Here is an 18139-nt window from a genome sequence, read left to right as displayed (position 1 = left end):
AAGGAAGAATGAAAAGGAGGGAGGAAGGGAATCAGGGATGAAAACTGACACAAGAAAAAAAAAACTGAATAGCACTGATTCTATGAAAGAAATTAAATTTGTAATTCCTTTCTCAGGAAAAAAACATCAGGCCCAGTTTTCATCCTTGATTCCTATGAAACATTTAAGGAAAAAAGAATACCAATCTTCCAGAGAAAAGAAACAAGGAAATATTTACAATCTCATTTTATGTGGACAGCATGTTGACATCAACATCTGATAAGAATTTTAGAAGAAAGAAATACAAGAACAAGCCATCCTCTCCCATAAAACATAGTTATAAAAATCATACACACAATATAAACAAATTAAATCCAGTGGTATAAAAAAAAAAGTAAAACACCACAACCAAGATTGACTCCCCCTAGAAATTCACAGGCAATTTAATATGTGAAACCTACTCCATCAAGATAAAAAAAAAAAAAAAAAAACAACTTCTGCACAGTGAAGGAAACAATCAACAAAACTAAAAGGCAACCTTCAGAATGGAAGAAGATATTTGCGAGTGACATATCTGATAAACGGTTAGTATCCAAAATCTCTTAAGAATTTATCAAGCTCAACCCCCAAAAAATAATTCAGTGAAAAAATAGACTGAACATATGAATAGACATTTTTCCAAAGAAGACATCCAGATGATTAACAGACACGTGAAAAGGTGCTCAACATCACTCATCATCAGGGAAATGCACATCAAAACCACAATGAGATATCACCTCATACCTGTCAGAATGGCTAAATTTAAAAACACAGGAAACAACAGATGTTGGTGAGGATGTGGAGAAAGGGAGACCCTTTTACACTGTTGGTGGAAATGCATACCGGTGCGGCCACTGTGGAAAACAGTATGGAGTCTCCTCCAAAAGTTAAAAACAGAGCTATCCTATGACCTAGCAATTGCGTTACTAGGTAGTTACCCAAAGGATTCAAAAATACTGATTTGAAGGGGCACGTGCACCCCAATGTTTATAGAAGTATTATCAACAATAGCCAAATATACAAAGAGTCCAAGTGTCCATTGGCTCGTGAACGGACAAAGAAAAAATGCGGTGTATGTATATACAATGGAATATTAGCCATCAAAAAGAATGAAATCTTGCCTTTTGCAGTGATGTGGATGGAGCTAGAGGTATGATGCTAAGTGAAATAAGTCAGTCAGAGAAAGACAAATACCATAAGATTTCACTCATATGTAGAATTTAAGAAACAAAGCCGATGAACATAGGGGAAAGAAAAAAAGGAGAGAGGCAAACCATAAAATGTACTCTTAACAACAGAAAATAAATTGAGGGGAGGTGGGCAGGTGGATGGGCTAAATGGGAGATGGGTACTAAGGAGCGTACTTGTGATGAGCACTGGGTGCTTTATGTAAGTGATGAATGACTAAAATCTAGTCCTGAAACTAATATTATACTATATGTTAGCCTACCAGAATTTAAATAAAAACTTGAATCAAACAAAATACAATAAAATAAAATAATAAAAAAGAAACCTACTAATAAAATTCAGCAAACTCACAGGGAAAAAATAAAATTCATATAACCACTTCAAAAGATCCAGAAAAAAAAATCATTTGATGAAAGTCAGCATTCATTCTTGGTAGAAAAAAACTCTTAACAAATTAGGAATACAGAGGAACTTTCTTACTCTGGTAAAGACAGCTACAGGAACAAAACAAATCGACAGAGAACCATATATCATATCATAGAAATTCAAAGTGAAATAGAAAAAGCCTAACCCACGTCCTACCCTCATTGCCCTGAATATAATAAACTATAAAACTGATAAACCAAATCAGACAGAGCTGAGAAGTACCAACAGAGATGTTCTAACATAAATGGCTGATATGTGTAGGTAATGACCAACTGAATAGGTATTCCAAAAGTGTTGTTGCATTCTTTAATTAAATATGCTCTGGAATTCTAATCATTCTGCTCAGAAATCAGGGCAGTTCAATTTCAATTTGCCCAGTAAATGATGCGTGCCTGGGTGGCTCAGTCTGTCAAGTGTCAGACCCTTGGTTTCAGCTCAGGTTATGATCTCACGTTGTGAGATCAAGCCCAGCGTCCAGCTCTGTGCTGGGCACGGAGCCTGCTTAGGATTCTCTCTCCCTCTCCCTCTGCCCCTCCCCGACTTGTGCCCGAGCCCGCTCTTTCCCTCTCTCTCTCTCTCTCTCCCTCCCTCCCTAAAAAAATAATACATAAAAAATAGAAGATAAATTTGGTCCAGTAAATTGAATGCAAAAGTTGAAACAGGGCAATAGCAAATATGTAGATTTCTTTCTTGCATATTCGTACTCTTTCTCACCTCATCTTGAATTTCTCCTCTTAGATGCATCTAAGAATTTAATTCTGTATTCTTAGTTGCGTGTTACTGCTGACTTATTTGTTTTCTTTGTAAGTTACTTCAAGTCAGTAGTGGAATGAACCTCTAAATAAATATGTAAAAACACAAAAAATGTTTAAGTAGGACTCATCTAACAAAGTCATTCTTCTTAAAGCCTTAATTTTCCTATTGTGAGAAAAAATATCTAAATAACACCAGATCCTAAAACACATTGTTGTTTACCATTTAAAAATAGTTATTATTTTTTTTAAAAATTCAAAAGGCTCTCAAAATGTAGATAGTTGAATTATCGATAAGAATTCCTTTTAGACTTTACTTTGCAGGCACAGTAGAGAGGAGTAAAGATCACTTGTGAACAAAATTTACTTTTTTTTAAATTTAATTTATTTAATTTATTTTTTTAATTTACATCCAGGTTAGTTAGCATATAGTGCAACAATGATTTCAGGAGTAGATTCCTTAATGCCCCTTACCTATTTAGCCCGTCTCCCCTCCCACAACCCCTCCAGGAATCCTGTTTGTTCTCCATATTTGAGAGTCTCTTATGTTTTGTCCCTCTCCCTGTTTTTATATTATTTTTGCTTCCCTTCCCTTATGTTCATCTATTCTGTGTCTTAAAGTCCTCATATGAGTGAAGTCATACAATATTTGTCTTTCTCTGACTAATTTCGCTTAGCATAATACCCTCTAGTTCCATCCACATAGTTGCAAATGGCAAGATTTTATTTTTTTGATTGCTGAGTAATACTCCATTGTGTGTGTGTGTGTGTGTATGTGTGTGTGTGTGTGTGTGTATACACACACACACACAAGTATATATATATATATATATATATATATATATATATATATACACCACATCTTCTTTATCCATTCATCCATCAATGGACATTTGGTCTCTTTCCATACTTTGGCTATTGTTGATAGTGCTGCTATAAACATGGGGTTGCATGTGTCCCTTCGAAACAGCACGCCTGCATCCCTTGGATAAATGCCTAGTAGTGCAGTTGCTGGGTTGTAGGGTAGTTCTATTTTTAACTTTTTCAGGAACCTCCATATTGTTTTCCAGAGTGGCTGCACCAGCTTGCATTCCCAGCAGCAGTGCAAAAGAGATCCTCTTTCTCCACATCCTCACCAACATCTGTTGTTGCCTGAGTTGTTCATGTTAGCCATTCTGACAGGTGTGAGGTGATGATATCTCATTGTGGTTTTGATTTGTATTTCCTTGATGATGAGTGATGTTGAGCATTTTTTCATGTGTCGGTTGGCCATCTGGATGTCTTCTTTGGAGAAGTGTCTCTTCAAGTCTTTTGCCCACTTCTTCACTGGATTATTTGTTTTTTGGGTGTGGAGTTGATACGTTCTTTATAGATTTTGGATACTAACCCTTTATCTGACATGTTGTTTGCAAATATCTTCTCCCAGTCTGTCGGTTGCCTTTTTGTTTTGCTGCTTGTTTCCTTCGCTGTGCAGAAGCTTTTTATTTTAAAGAGGTCCCAATAGTTTATTTTTGCTTTTGTTTTCCTTGCCTCTGGAGATGTGTTGAGTAAGAAGTTGCAAAGCCAAGGTCAAAGAGGTTTTTGTCTGCTTTGTCCTCAAGGATTTTGACAGCTTCCTGTCTTACATTTAGGTCTTTCATTCATTTTGAGTTTATTTAACAAAAATTACTTTCTAAGGAAATATGACAATTATTAACATAGGACATTATCTTTCTGTGTTAAGTCTTTGGAGATTCTCGGTTATTTAAGGTATGATGAACCTTTCCCCTGTGAGTTAAACTCGTAGTCCACACTATTAACCGATAAAGATGATATGTTGCATTCCAACATCAGATTCTAAAATACAAAGAGCAAAATTTTGTGCCCATTTAGCTTAACCTCTAAAATGTCTCTTCTTTTTTATTTTTCTTTTATTTTAGAGAGAGAAAGAGCACATGTGGGGAAAGGGGCACAGCAAGAGAGAGAGAATCCTAAGCAGGCTCCACACTCGGTGAAGAGCCCAACGGGAGCCTCTATCCCATGACCCCGGCATCATGACCTGAGCCAAAATCAAAAGTCAGATGCTCAACTGACTGAGCCACCCAGGGGCCCCTGAAATACCTTTTTTTTTCTAACATTAAGATGACTCCTAATGCACAAATATAACAACTACACTATAATATGAGCTTCTCCTTTAGGGGAGGAGCTTTGTTAGTCTTCTGGCACACATCAGGCACTCAATAATGAGTTGTCTAATGAATGAATCAGATTTAATTCCTTTTATACGAAGAGAGAAACACTAAAACAGATTTGTTACAAAATAAAATTATCTTTTTTTTTTTCAACGTTTATTTATTTTTGGGACAGAGAGAGACAGAGCATGAACGGGGGAGGGTCAGAGAGAGAGGGAGACACATAATCGGAAACAGGCTCCAGGCTCTAAGCCATCAGCCCAGAGCCTGACGCGGGGCTCAAACTCACGGACCGCGAGATCGTGACCTGGCTGAAGTCGGACGCTTAACCGACTGCGCCACCCAGGCGCCCCCAAAATAAAATTATCTTAGGAAGACAGTAATTGCCACTAGAAAATATTTCCAAATTGTGAAAAATAAATAGAACACCTAATGATAGCACCAAATGTTGAGGGACTGTGATCCAGTCACTTTACATTTGTTACCTTATGTAACCCTTACCAAAGCCTTACGAGGAAAATACTATTAATATACACACTTCACAGATGGGGAAACTAAGGTTTGGAGTTATGTAACTTTGCCTGAGACACACCGCTACTAAATGGGAAAGCAAGTATTGACCTCAAACAATCTGTCTTGCAGATTTATCCTTTTAAAAACCACTATGTTATCCTATCTTTAATTTTGTAAACCACTTTTCACTTACAGTATGTAGTCTTTGAAAGCCAATAAGAAAAAAGGAGAAAAAAAAAGCAATAGGCAGACTCCTACTTCCTAAAAGGAGATATGAGACATAATGAAATTGCTTATAATGGCACATATTGGAGCCAAGATGGTGGTTTTTAATAAAACTGAGAAAGGGTGGATTGCTTTCCCACAGAAATTGTGGAAACACAGATGCTGTCCAACGTTAGAAATGTAAAATTGTTCATGTTTTTGATCTCTGGACCAAAGGAAAAACTACAAATTCCACTGTTTGGAACATTTAATGGAAGACTTTTAAAGGAAACCATTATTATAATCATGGTACCCACTAGCACTATGAGAATCCAAGCTCTGTCAACATTTTCTTTATAAATTCACTATTAGGACTTTCTAACTCATCCAGTATTATTCAGTGAGAGCTTAAAAATCTGAAATGTAAGATCTTAAATGGTGAGTGATATTGTTCCAAGAATTAAGGAGGAAAATGGATATCATGAGATACAGACACAATAGAAAAATGTTTGGCTTATGCAGCATTTTAACAGGTATTAGCTGTCTTTTACTTTGTTTTTCTTGCTTTGGAAGAAGGTTTAGGGGAGGGGGTGGTTGATCTGGAATGGAAGGTTGTATTGCAAGTAACCATGAACAAATTTTTAAGGTTCAGTATGTTACAAGAGTTTGATAAACTCTTTAAAAACCTAGATGTTGTCTCCACTTTCTGAGTCTGCACAAAGCCTCGGAATCTCATAAAGAGAGATTACGTTTAAGAACTCTGGCACTTTGCTTTTAGTCGAAACCATAAAAAGACTAAAAGAACAGTCATTTCTAATCCTGTCTAGTACATTCCAGCTAAATGGCAGCAGGAAGACATAGAATAAAAGGAACTATTCAGGCATTTCAGAACTTCAACAAATGTTGAGTTAAATTCCTTTCTCAAGGGACTTGATTCTTCTGAACATGCTTCTCTTGTCTTTTACGCTCTGTACCTCCTGCCACTGCATTTTTTCATCTTCCTTCCTCGAGGTGACTCGACTTGACGAAATCAAAGATGGGAAAAAAACGTAGTAAGTCTTATCTTACAAAGGCAAGTGAAAGAAATGTATTTAATAATTCATTTTGGAATTATACTTCACGTCACCATTTATCATGCTTAAAACCGGTAATAGGGGCGCCTGGGTGGCGCAGTCGGTTAAGCGTCCGACTTCAGCCAGGTCAAGATCTCGCGGTCCGTGAGTTCGAGCCCCGCGTCAGGCTCTGGGCTGGTGGCTCAGAGCCTGGAGCCTGTTTCCGATTCTGTGTCTCCCTCTCTCTCTGCCCCTCCCCCGTTCATGCTCTGTCTCTCTCTGTCCCCAAAATAAACACACGTTGAAAAAAAAAAAAAAACACAAAAAAAAACCCGGTAATAAATGGTTTGTAAAATCACATTACATGGCTAAATCAGAAGAGGACCAATGAAACAATGCAATCCATTTAATTCTTTAGGGCCAATCTACAGTCACAAAATGGGGAAGAGACAAAGAAAGATTGGGCTCCTCACTGACACTAGAAAAAAACACAGAACATTCATTGCCCAAGGCCACCCTATTTGTCTGGAACCACACAAATGCAATCATGTGTGGCTTCCTTTGCCAATGTATCCAACTAGATTTTTATCTTATGGATCTTAAAAAAGAGATCATCTACATGAAGTTTCAAATCTAAACTCCCTATGCCTCTCAAGATCACTAAAAATCAGGTGGATGTTCCCTACCAAAAGAGTCAGCAGACTAATTAAACCAACCCAGTATTTTTGCTTCTGGATTGATTTTACATAGTGAATTTTCACATCAGATATTCACTCAATGGGTGAAGCCTTATATTAATAGACCCATTTTAAATCAACTGTCCAAAATGTCTTGAAACTTTGATAATTGTGGCTCTTTCCCCATTTAGAAGCTCTAAATCTTGCGAGCAACATAATTTTCCTATGTACCGTTTTTTGACTATAAGTACATCCTAATATCAAACAAAAATGACTGAAAAGTAAACTGGTTCATGTGTCAGCATAATCTAAATTTGGAAGGCATCATCTTATAAGTAGAAATGGTGCTAAAATTCTGAAGTTAGAAGGTTTACTGTAAGTAAGAAGCCAAAAGTTCAGACATTCAACCAAAGTTGATCCAAACCTCTTAGGTTGGAAACATCACAAAAGCGGGCTTTTCCACGAAATGGCCTGTATTTCCTGTTTTTAGCTAAGCTGGAAGTGCAGTAGGAACAATACTTATTATGGCATGTCATTGCTTCTACTTTTGGTCTGAAAACACCAAGCAGACGCTATGAGTGTGACGAATCAAAAGAAAAAAAAGTTGAGTGGAGAGGTGTTCTGGGCTATGAAAAGGAGAGTTAATGGGAACAGAATTTCCTAACTTGACCACCAGTTAACCATAGCTTGGACGCCCAGTGTGCTATGAGTCACTAGCAACTTGCTCCAAAATAACACAAGAACATCTTGGGCTAAATCATTACTGGAGTATATTGTTAATAATATTTCCAAAAAAAAAAAAAAATCAACTAGAAACAGTTATCCGATGGGTAAAATGGCACTCGTATAAACTCCTTTTTACAGAATAAATCTGGAAAGGAGACAGCATGAGCCACTTGCTAGACAGATAGTCTGATAATGTTATTCACCACATGCATTTAGAAATTTTGGGCAAAAATCACAGCTCCCATCCACAGGTTGATAATAACTCTTCACAGGAAAAGTGTGGAATTGTTAAAGACAGAACACATGCTGAATTTTCAAAAGCAAAGTCTCCAAAGTCTTATGGATTGTGAAGACAGAACTATATGTTACATCTTCCAGAAGGCCACTTACTGCTGTTATATGAAACTTACTTTCCTAGAGACTTTAAAACTAAAACTTCCTAACTGATGAGCTCAAACCACTAATAGTCAACCATTTAGTTAATATAATTGTAGGATCTACACAGTAGCGATTGTGCATACTCCATTAAGAAAGCAAATTTGGGAGCTATCACGCTTTTCTACTTAATTGCTCTGTGATAAACAACAGGGTGTGAAGTTGGACAAGTCACTCAGTGATACAATATTTAAGTATCCTCTTCTTTAACCTGGACATATGACTTACCCCCTAATCAATCAATCCCCAAAGATGAAGTACAAAAGTTTCTAATAATAAAACACAGGAGAAAACAAAACAAATGTTTGGCCAAGACCAGAGAGCCTTAATAGTAGAAATATATTGACACTAACCTAAACAGGAAGTTTGTGAGTTCTTGCAGAGTAAAAGCCAGAAAACAACAAAATGAGACAGCAGAATTGAGACATGGGTGTAGGTGTCACTGGCTTCCTCATCCATCCTTTTGTGGAGAGCTGTCATTCCTAGAACAAGGAGCAGGACTGGCAGCCTGGTGGTCAGGGCAGTGGCCTCAGGCCGGGGCGGGGGGGTTAGAGCTTCGTGGTGCAGTGACTCACCAAGGTCAAACAGAAGAGCAGAGAATGCAAGGTTCAAAACTAGCCCTGGGGCAAGTTCTCCACCAAGGTCAGAGTATGAAGCAAAGCAGAGCAAGAGTCAGTAAATTCTAGAATAGGGAGCTATGCCAGAATCACAGGCAGAAAGATGATAAGAGGGTCTAGACCTTTGTAGGGAGTAAGGATGACAGGTCTAGAAGGTACTTTTGGTGGGTGCAGTGAATGAGGACCTGCCCTAAGGTCTGGGGCAGGAATCCTGCACTGGCGTGTGCTGCTTTGGTCTATTGTATTTCTGTGGGTTTGACAATCTCCATTTTACCACAGTTCCTGTCTCTCCCCTTTGTTTATACCCTTCATATTTCATATGTGTATTGAGTGTCCCTAAGAGTTTATACTCCAGGTCTAAGTAATACTTAACGTGAAAGCAGATTAATCAAATGCACATACAGTATGTTTGTTATTCATTTTTATGACTGGGTTAATAATTTAGTAATTTCAGTCGATGATTAAAAAACAAGAGAGATAAAGTAATAATGGGTCTCTTGTTTGGTGGCAGTCAGGCTTCCTTCCTGGAGCCGTGCTGTTGGCGGGCTCTGAATCAGGCATGAGCTCCACTGTGAGACCACATTCAGTTGATGGTAAAGCCTGGAATAGTGTTACTGGACTTTAATCTAGCAGACTATGTATATTTGTTTGTTCAACTTTGATCTCATGACAAAAAAAGGCTGTGTTTAATTTCTTTAGAAGGACTTGCCTGGCAGAAGTAATCCTGACACAAAGGAAACTCAAACTACATAGCAGCCAAACAAATACATACAGAGTGACTCCCCTCATTTATGAATTACATGACAATGAAACCCTTTAGTGAGTTATGCACTGGGGCAATGACCATGCCCCATTCATTGTTTATTCCCCAGCATTTAAGTATTGTGTCTGCCATATGGCAGACATTCTGGAAACCTTCAGTGAACTGAACTGAACTGCACTGCTCATAACCCCATCACTGGTCTCCTTTCATCCCTCCAGGGAACAAGCTGTACTTGACCTCCACTCAGCCATCACTTCCTCACAAAGACCCTCTCCAACCTCCCCAACTTGATCAATTCCCCCTAATAGTTATATTTCTACCATTATGCACTCTCCTTCAAAGCACCTATTAGCTGTAATTGTACATTTACTTGCAAGGCTCTTTGATATAAACAATACAAACCATAAACACAAAATTCCAAAGAGGCAAGGACTGTGTCTTTTTGTTTTTCGCTCATGCGGTAAATATTATTTTTGTTGGCACTCAGTAAATATTTGTGAAAGTGGTGGACCAAGAACCTATCATTTTCATGGTTCCCTCTCATTCTAATAATACTCACAAGACCTCAAATAACATGCAATAAATTATTCAACACACACTCACGTAATAGTCAGAGCTGGGAAAGCAAGTGTGCAATGCAGGCCATCCACTGAGGAAGAATTTTGACAAGGCAAAGGAAAAATGCAAATATCTTTCATTATGGCTAGAAGTTAAGTCTCCATTCTGGAACATACCATTAAAATGTTTGTGGAGAAATGTTTACTCTTTTATAGGCATCTCAGTTGTCTCATTTTTTTTTAAAGCATAAGCCATTAAACTGAACCACTAAAGGTCAAAAATCTCAAATATTTTCAATTTCAAATGGCCTAATCTAGCAGCCTATGTATATTTGCTTACATGGTTAGGTAAGCCATATGTAAGCAGTTTTTCTGTGAAATTGTTTTCTGTACCTTGGGAGTAAAAACAAACAAAAAACAAAAAGAAAACAGAAATACTCTGCTGATCGAAAATATAATACTGAAAAATACGAAATATGGTAAATATTAAGGTTATTTTCTAGTTTAAGACAGAAGGAGAAGAAACAGAAGCATGGTCATATTTAATCTAATATCTGAACATTTACAATAAATCAATAAATCCAATTATTCTAGGCAGCAACTTAATAAGTAAAATCCCAGGAGAATAATTAAGAGGCACAAAAATAACAAAAACCAAAGAAAGCTATCGCTTCAATGGGACCATATTTATGAAGGAACCCCTGTGTGTTAGCATACTCAGCACAAAAGATGCAGCAGGGAGAGACACAGATAGAGTCCCTGCCCTCAAGAACTTATCATCAATGAAAGAGGCCTCAACGCCATGTGAAAAGATGCTCAGCATCACTCATCAACGGGAAAACAGAAATCAAAACTAGAAGGAGATATCACCTCACTCCTGTCAGAATGGCTAAAATAAAACAGATAAGGAATAACCAGAATTTATGAGGATGTGGAGAAAATAGAACCCTTGTACATTGGTGGTGGGAATGTAAACTGGTGCAGCCACTGTGTAAACAGTAGGGAAGTCCCTGAAAAAGAAAAATAAGCTAGAAATACCATATGATCTAATAATTCCACTACTAGCTATTTACCCAAAGAAAACAAAAACGCTAATTCAAAAAGATACATGCACCCCTACGGTTACCGAAGCATTATTTACAATAGCCAAATTAGGGAAGCAAGCCAAATACAAAAGCCAAATTAAGGTGTCCACAGATGAATGGATAAGGAAGATGTGGTAGATATATACGGTGGAATAGTACTCAGCCGTAAAACGGATAAGATCAGGCCATTTGTGACAACATGGATGGACTAGAGGGTATTATGCTAAATGAAACAAGTCAAAGAAAGACAAAGAGCGTATGATTTCACTCATATATGGCATCTCAAAGAGGCAAATGAATAAACAAACAAAAAGTAGAATCAGGCCTCTTTGGAGAACAGACTGATGAGTTGCCAGAGGGGAGGGTAGTGAAGGGTTGGGCAAAACGGGTGAAGGCCAGTGGGAGATCCAGACTTCCAATCGTGGAACGAATAAGACACAAGAATAAAAGGCACAGCATCAGGAATACGGTCACTGGTACTGTGACAGCATTGTGTGGGGCCAGAGGCAGGTGCACTTGTAGTGAGCACAGCGTGATGTACAGACTTAGAGAATCTGTGTTGTGCACATGAAGCTTATGTAACATCGTGCGTCAACCATTCTCGCATGTAACAAATCATTTAAAAAGCAATGAAAGAGGCCCTCAGTGTGCGTCCCGGACTCTTCAGAGCATCCCAAGCTTCCTCCTGCTCCCTGGGCTACACTCCTGGTCTCAGGCAGGGCCACGTGGATGCTCTCCTTCCCCTCTAGGGAATCACTTCTCTTCAACTAGCCAGAAATTTTAGGCACAGTGATTGCACCCAGTCAGGTTTCAATAAATATTTTTAGGCTAAATTAAAGAACAGATTAATTAATCACCTAATTGATATGAGAGGGAGATCTGTACAGTAGAAGCTGGGTGAGGGCACCTATAGCTTGCTCCCAACAAAGGTCAGGTTTCTCTGGCTTGGCTCTGATCTACTAAGCTTTTGAGTGTATTTCTTGATGACTCATCTGTCATCTGAGATAAAGAAGACATTTTTATGGCTGACTGAAAGTCAGCCTTGCCCAAAAGTGAAAGTTTGGTTTTCTTCTTTAACCATGTAATATGGGTAGCAGATACCCCCGAATCTTAGAAGGTAGAAGAACCACAGTTCTGTCACTGTATGACCTGGGGAAAATCATAAAACCTCTTTGTACCCATTTTTGTCATCTGTAAAATGTTGATAATCAGAAAGAAATTTTGTGAGACTTAAATGAGACAGCACATGGAACGCATTTGGCAAAGCATCTGGCTTATAGTAAGCACTCAGCCTGTGTTGGTATGATGATTAATACTATCATGTTAACTGTGGCATTATTCCTCTTCCTATCTATATTTTGTTGGGGAAATCAAAGTCCTGGTTAGATTGAAGAGCTCTGGTAAAAAGCTCAAAAAAAAAAAAAAAAAAAAGACCTGGTAATTTCATTCACTCACTCTACCAATACTTAGTGAGTTTCTGCAAGTATCTGGGTTGACCAGCTCCCAGAGTCAAATGGGCAACTTACTGAGGACATGGAAGGAAGGGAGAAGGTAGAACTGAGAAAGAATAAGTGAAGCACAAGTTAATGGAACCAAACTAAGGTCCAATCGTTGGGGTAGTTATTATAAATAAAAGGGATCAGCTACAGAAGTGAATGTAGAGTCACTGGGTAGTGCTAAGCCTTAAAAAACTGTATTAACCTTTAACAAGAGGAGAGTGTACGTTTGGAGAACTTTCTTACCCATGCCTGGACCCTACTTAACCTAAAATGCTAAAAAAAACCTCCCCATACTAAATAGCATAAATCTCATCAGAGATGGTTTGTTGGGTTATTGGTCATCATAATAAAAACCAAGAGACAGAACATGGTTACCTTGGAAAGAATTATCATTCAAAAATGAACTACAAACCTATTCATAAAAGGAAGTCTACACTGAGCTGAGGATGAAAATCCAGCCTAGAGAGGAACAGTGAGAATAATTTCTTAATATGTTGAGTAATAAAATGGGAAAGTAAAAGCAACTCATCAGACCAAAGACATATCCCAGGTTGCTCACGGCTGGTCTTAAAGAGAAAAGTTAGCAGTGGAAGAGCAGCAGTGACTTATCTGAAAGTCACCAGATTCTCTGCAGGGTCATTATTTGCTGACTGCTTTCCACCAACTACATATCTGGTTTCCACCAACCATGCCAGAATATCCTGCTAGAAATAGGCTAGACTCAGGAAACCGAGTATGCGTAGACTCTAAACGTCTTGTGGGTTTTTTTGTTTATTTTTTAAACAGGCCAGAGATGAGATGGAGGGACAGGAAGATGCCTTATGACCTGTCAGAACTGTGAAGGCTATTTTCAAGCTAACACTTAACCAGTCGTACTTGTACAGGTGCTGGAAGAAGACAAGACATACCTGGGTCAGAGAAAACTGACTTTATTACTCTCAGCTGTAGTGGTACCAGAGTATTAGCATTTTCTTGCACTGGTCCTCAGAACACCAACTGACATAGGGCAACACCAGAAGGGTCAGGTGGCGCCTGGACGTAGAGTGAGCATTATAGGAGGGGAACCCTGAGCTTAGGGAACCTGAACCTTTTATACTTCTCAGTAAGCATGCCTAGCCTTTGGACAGAGACATTGTCTCCATTTTCCAAGGTGTTCACTATATAAACATTCTTGAAATGATAGAGCAGAATAAAGTCAGTTAGTTCTTCTGCTCACAAAACATGTCAAAACGAGACACCCAATCTGAGAATTGTCTCCCAACATGACCTTGACACTAAGTGCACTCATGATTTTCTCTTCTATTTCCTCTTCTGTAAGGTCAGCACAGATTTCTAAAACTTGTCTTTTACTATTTCCTAAAAGGATTTGGGGATTCATATTTTAAGAGGCCTTTGCAATATAGAATATCTCTTTTCTACCAGTGCCAGAACAATATTCAAAAGTATAGGCTATATCTATTATGGGTTTAAGTTAGGCATAGTCCTCCTGTATACTATGAAAGCATTTTAATAATGTCCCGTGCACCTACCTACCAGTCCACCCAAGCCTCCTAAGTAAGGCTGTAACAGGGAATAGATGAAAGGCCTGACGTTAATACGTACTAGCTGTTGCTTTGGATGAGTCACTTCTTCCTCTACCTTAATCTCCTCATTGTCAAATGCGGCTAATAACACTCACTCTTCCTACCACACACAACTTGAGAAAGTCAAACGTCATAACATCTGTGGGAGCATTTCATAACCAAGAAAATGTCTTTAAAGTGATTTAAAGACACAGCTCGCTGTGCCTTCAGAGACACCGCTCGCTGTGCCTTCAGAGACACCTTTAGTGTAGGCACATATACACCAAGTCTGGTCTTGTCTAATCCTCAGAAATTGGGTCATCATCGTGCATCATGCAGAGTTGTTGGGTAATCAGTTACCTGGAATTAGATTCATGTGTTATGAAATGTCTAGGAGATACCGCTTTACCATCAAGGATTTGGGGGGAGGCTGTGGGGTAAAAGAGGGAAGAAGAGGGAGGGAGCACAGTGTTATTTCTAGGTCAGAAGCCATTTCCAAATATATAAAATAGGCAAAACTGTGATACCAAACAATGGTTTGGGTCAATTTTTGGTTGAAAATCAGTAAATAGGAAAAAGATACAACATATTATCACTTTTCCTTAAAATCTTCATAAATGTGTCTTCATGTTTTTATCTTTTCCTAAGATACCAATAAGACTATTGTAAGAGTATATTATTTTTTCCCAACAGTGTTAGGGTGGGTCTACAGGCAATGCACAAAGGTCTCAAGAAAAATAGTTTAAAAATCCTAAAGGATGCATTGCAGCTGGTGAGGCAGTTTTCATGGTGCAAATTACAAAGGCTTGGATCCAAAATTCTGCTCTCTGCCTAATTTTCCAGAAATAGAAAAACATATAGACTTTTAATAGAGTAAAAAGGCCAGGAGCACAAGCACTATCAGATCAAAACCGAGAAGCAAAGAGACCAGGAGAAAGCGAAGACGGCAGGAATCTGCTACTGATGCATAGCTTTGAAATGAAAACCAGAATAGGAATAAAAAAGAACTAAAACATGGAAATCATATGTCATTATATTATTTCCTTTAGGAAGAAAGCTTGACCTGGATCATTCCTACTCCCCAGGACCTTGTGCTCTAGTCTCTTTTCAGAAGTTGCCAAATTTTGGCAAAGATAACCACTTAAAGGAAACAAGTTTTCCATTAAAATTAAATTTACCAACAAAATTACCTCTTCCCTGAATTACCTTTGAGCTTCAAATGCTTTGAGTCAGTAATGAAATTAGATGTATCTAAGCATGTTTCCAATAGCATCCAATAGTCTAGAAGGAAGTGATTTGTAGAGCTCCTCAATATGAACTCTGTTTCTGGAGAATAGTGACTTCAGAAGTCCGCTTTGTGTATCACGTGTTTTCTATACACTACTCTGTTTTTCCATTCTTTTTTTTTCTCTCTTAGCTTATTTGGTCTGGTCTTCCAGTTCCTTTTTTTTTTTTTTTTTTTTTTTTTTTTTTTAACACTTCTTTTTTGAGAGAGAAAGAGACAGAGCACGAGTGGGGCTGGGGTAGAGAGAGAGGGAGACACAGATTCTGAAGCAGGGTCCAGGCCATCAGCACAGAGCCTGATGCGGGGCTTGAACTCAATGAATTGTGAGATCATGACCTGAGCCGAAGTCAGACGCTTAAAGGACTGAGCCACAAGGTGCCCCTGGTCTTCCAGTTTCTTCACCCTGTGTTCTAATGTGTTCACCCATCTATTCAAAACATCTAAAGTTCTTAGTATTATATTTTTCAGTGGGAGAATGTCCATTTGCTGACTCTCTATAGATTCCAATCCTCTGTTGAAGTTACCATCTCTTCAACAATTTTGCTTCACCATTTTCTCCTTTTCTTGATCATATTAAAAACATAGCTCTTTTAAAGTCCCTTATGTGGTAAGTGCAATATCCCAATCATTTCTGGGTTTATTGTGGTTTTTTTTCTCTTGGGTTTCAGTCATTTCTTCCTGTTTTATGGCATGCCTTGTCTTTTATTGAATATTACAGAGACTCTGAATGATATCTTTCTTCAAAGAGGGTTAAATATTTTCCTGGCATTCAGAAAAAATAAATCTGGTAGATCTCCTGCTCCCCTCTAGGTTTTACATGAAGCTCTGTTAGTACCTATTTCAGTTTTCCTAGAGTAAGATCCCTGCTCCTGGGGTTTGACAGCAGGGTCTCCACCGAAAGCCCGAGGTTATTTACCAATACCCCTCTACCTTGGCAACACTTAATTCCTGTCTCTCCCTACCACCATATGGCTGTGAATAACCCAGAGCAGATATTTGGGCATCAGATAGACTTTTGTACTAGGTTTCTTAAGGTCTCTGCCCTGCTTATGCGCAGGTGAGTAGTTAGCAAATGAGCAGAATTATATGTAGATATTTGGGCTACTTTTCTGTGGTTTCCTCCTCTCTAGAAATGCATGCCTCTAGTCCTAGCCACTTGGGTTGCCCCAAATTCTGACTTATTGTTCCCTGGTCCAGTAACAAAGCCACCTTCTTCTTATACTTCATTTATGATATGGGCATCAAAAGAGAATCAAACTCCCTCCTTATGGTCAGTAGAGCAGCAAAGACAGCTTGACATAGTAGAATGAGGCTAGGCAGAGTTAACAGTATAGGGGGTAGCCTACTAAAATAGCAGGCAGTTGGGGCGCCTGGGTGGCGCAGTCGGTTAAGCGTCCGACTTCAGCCAGGTCACGATCTCGCGGTCCGGGAGTTCGAGCCCCGCATCGGGCTCTGGGCTGATGGCTCAGAGCCTGGAGCCTGTTTCCGATTCTGTGTCTCCCTCTCTCTCTGTCCCTCCCCCGTTCATGCTCTGTCTCTCTCTGTCCCAAAAATAAATAAACGTGGAAAAAAAAAAATTAAAATAGCAGGCAGTAGAAACAGCCTGATTTACTATAGCAAACAAGAATAGGCACAATTCAATGTCAAAGTGGCAGAAAATCAGGTGAGCACTTACATCAGGCAGACTAGGCGATCCTCAAAATCTTGAACTCCAATATGAGCAAGGCATCTAGAAGGCAAAGAATTCTGAAGTGAATTCTGGGTTAGCTCCATGGGCCTCCGGTGTTCCAATTAATTTTCCCTGCCAGAGGAAGTCTTTTATTTTGTCTAGGTCATGGCTAATCAATCAGACTCAATCATTGAGAGGCTTAAAGCAACTTTGACTACTTAAACAGTGACCTTGGCCCTCAGAATTGTATAAGGATATATATATTTCTGTCAGGAGATCTATAATCTACCATCATCCCCTTGGATTCTGTTTCAGACTGCAAGAGAGGCTCCTATATCCTCAGCATATTCAAACTCATCAGTCAGCCAGCCATCCAACAGAAATGAGGGGTCTTCCAGCCTGTGGGAGTTGTACCTCACAGCAAACTAAATAACCTACTTAATAAAAAAATCATTTATAAGAAAATAATTTTTTAATAAAAATGTAAATTTAATCAACTATCCAGCCTTTCTCTCACACATACTATATTTATCATGAGCGATGTATTATTTAATGACTGATATTTAAGTTTTAAAGAACACAATTTTTATTTTCTAGCTAAGCAGCTGCAAGCTGCTTATTTTTAATTTAATTTCATTTAATTTAAATGTATTTATATTATTAAATTATTTTATTATTTATTTATTTTATAATTAAATTTTATTATTAAATAAAACATTTATTAAAATAAATTTAATTTAATTTAAATAAAATGCAAGCATTTTTTACGTGTTTATCACTATATTCCTCTCCTACTTATTAGGGAAAAGATGAAGTACTCATCATCTGGATATTCCCAGAGCCTAGCACTAACACACACATTATTCAATAGGTGAAAAATGAGTTAACCAATTAAACATTGAGATGGGTTTGTACTAATCCAAGGAAATGCCCATTCTGC

General features: G+C 38.3%; 1 long non-coding RNA gene across 1 annotated transcript in view; it reads right to left on the bottom strand.

Moving 5' to 3' along the window:
* LOC122489991 overlaps positions 1-17736 on the bottom strand; it is a 282636-nt gene extending 264900 nt beyond the window's left edge. The window contains exon 1 of the long non-coding RNA XR_006299059.1: positions 17206-17736. This is a non-coding gene — a long non-coding RNA (uncharacterized LOC122489991). The remainder of the gene's footprint in view (positions 1-17205) is intronic.
* Positions 17737-18139: the final 403 nt, after the last annotated feature.

Source organism: Prionailurus bengalensis, chromosome B2 (assembly GCF_016509475.1).
Source record: "Prionailurus bengalensis isolate Pbe53 chromosome B2, Fcat_Pben_1.1_paternal_pri, whole genome shotgun sequence".
Taxonomy (NCBI): domain Eukaryota; kingdom Metazoa; phylum Chordata; class Mammalia; order Carnivora; family Felidae; genus Prionailurus; species Prionailurus bengalensis.
Note: the sequence above shows the minus strand (reverse complement) of the source record. Positions and strands in the feature narration are given on the sequence as shown.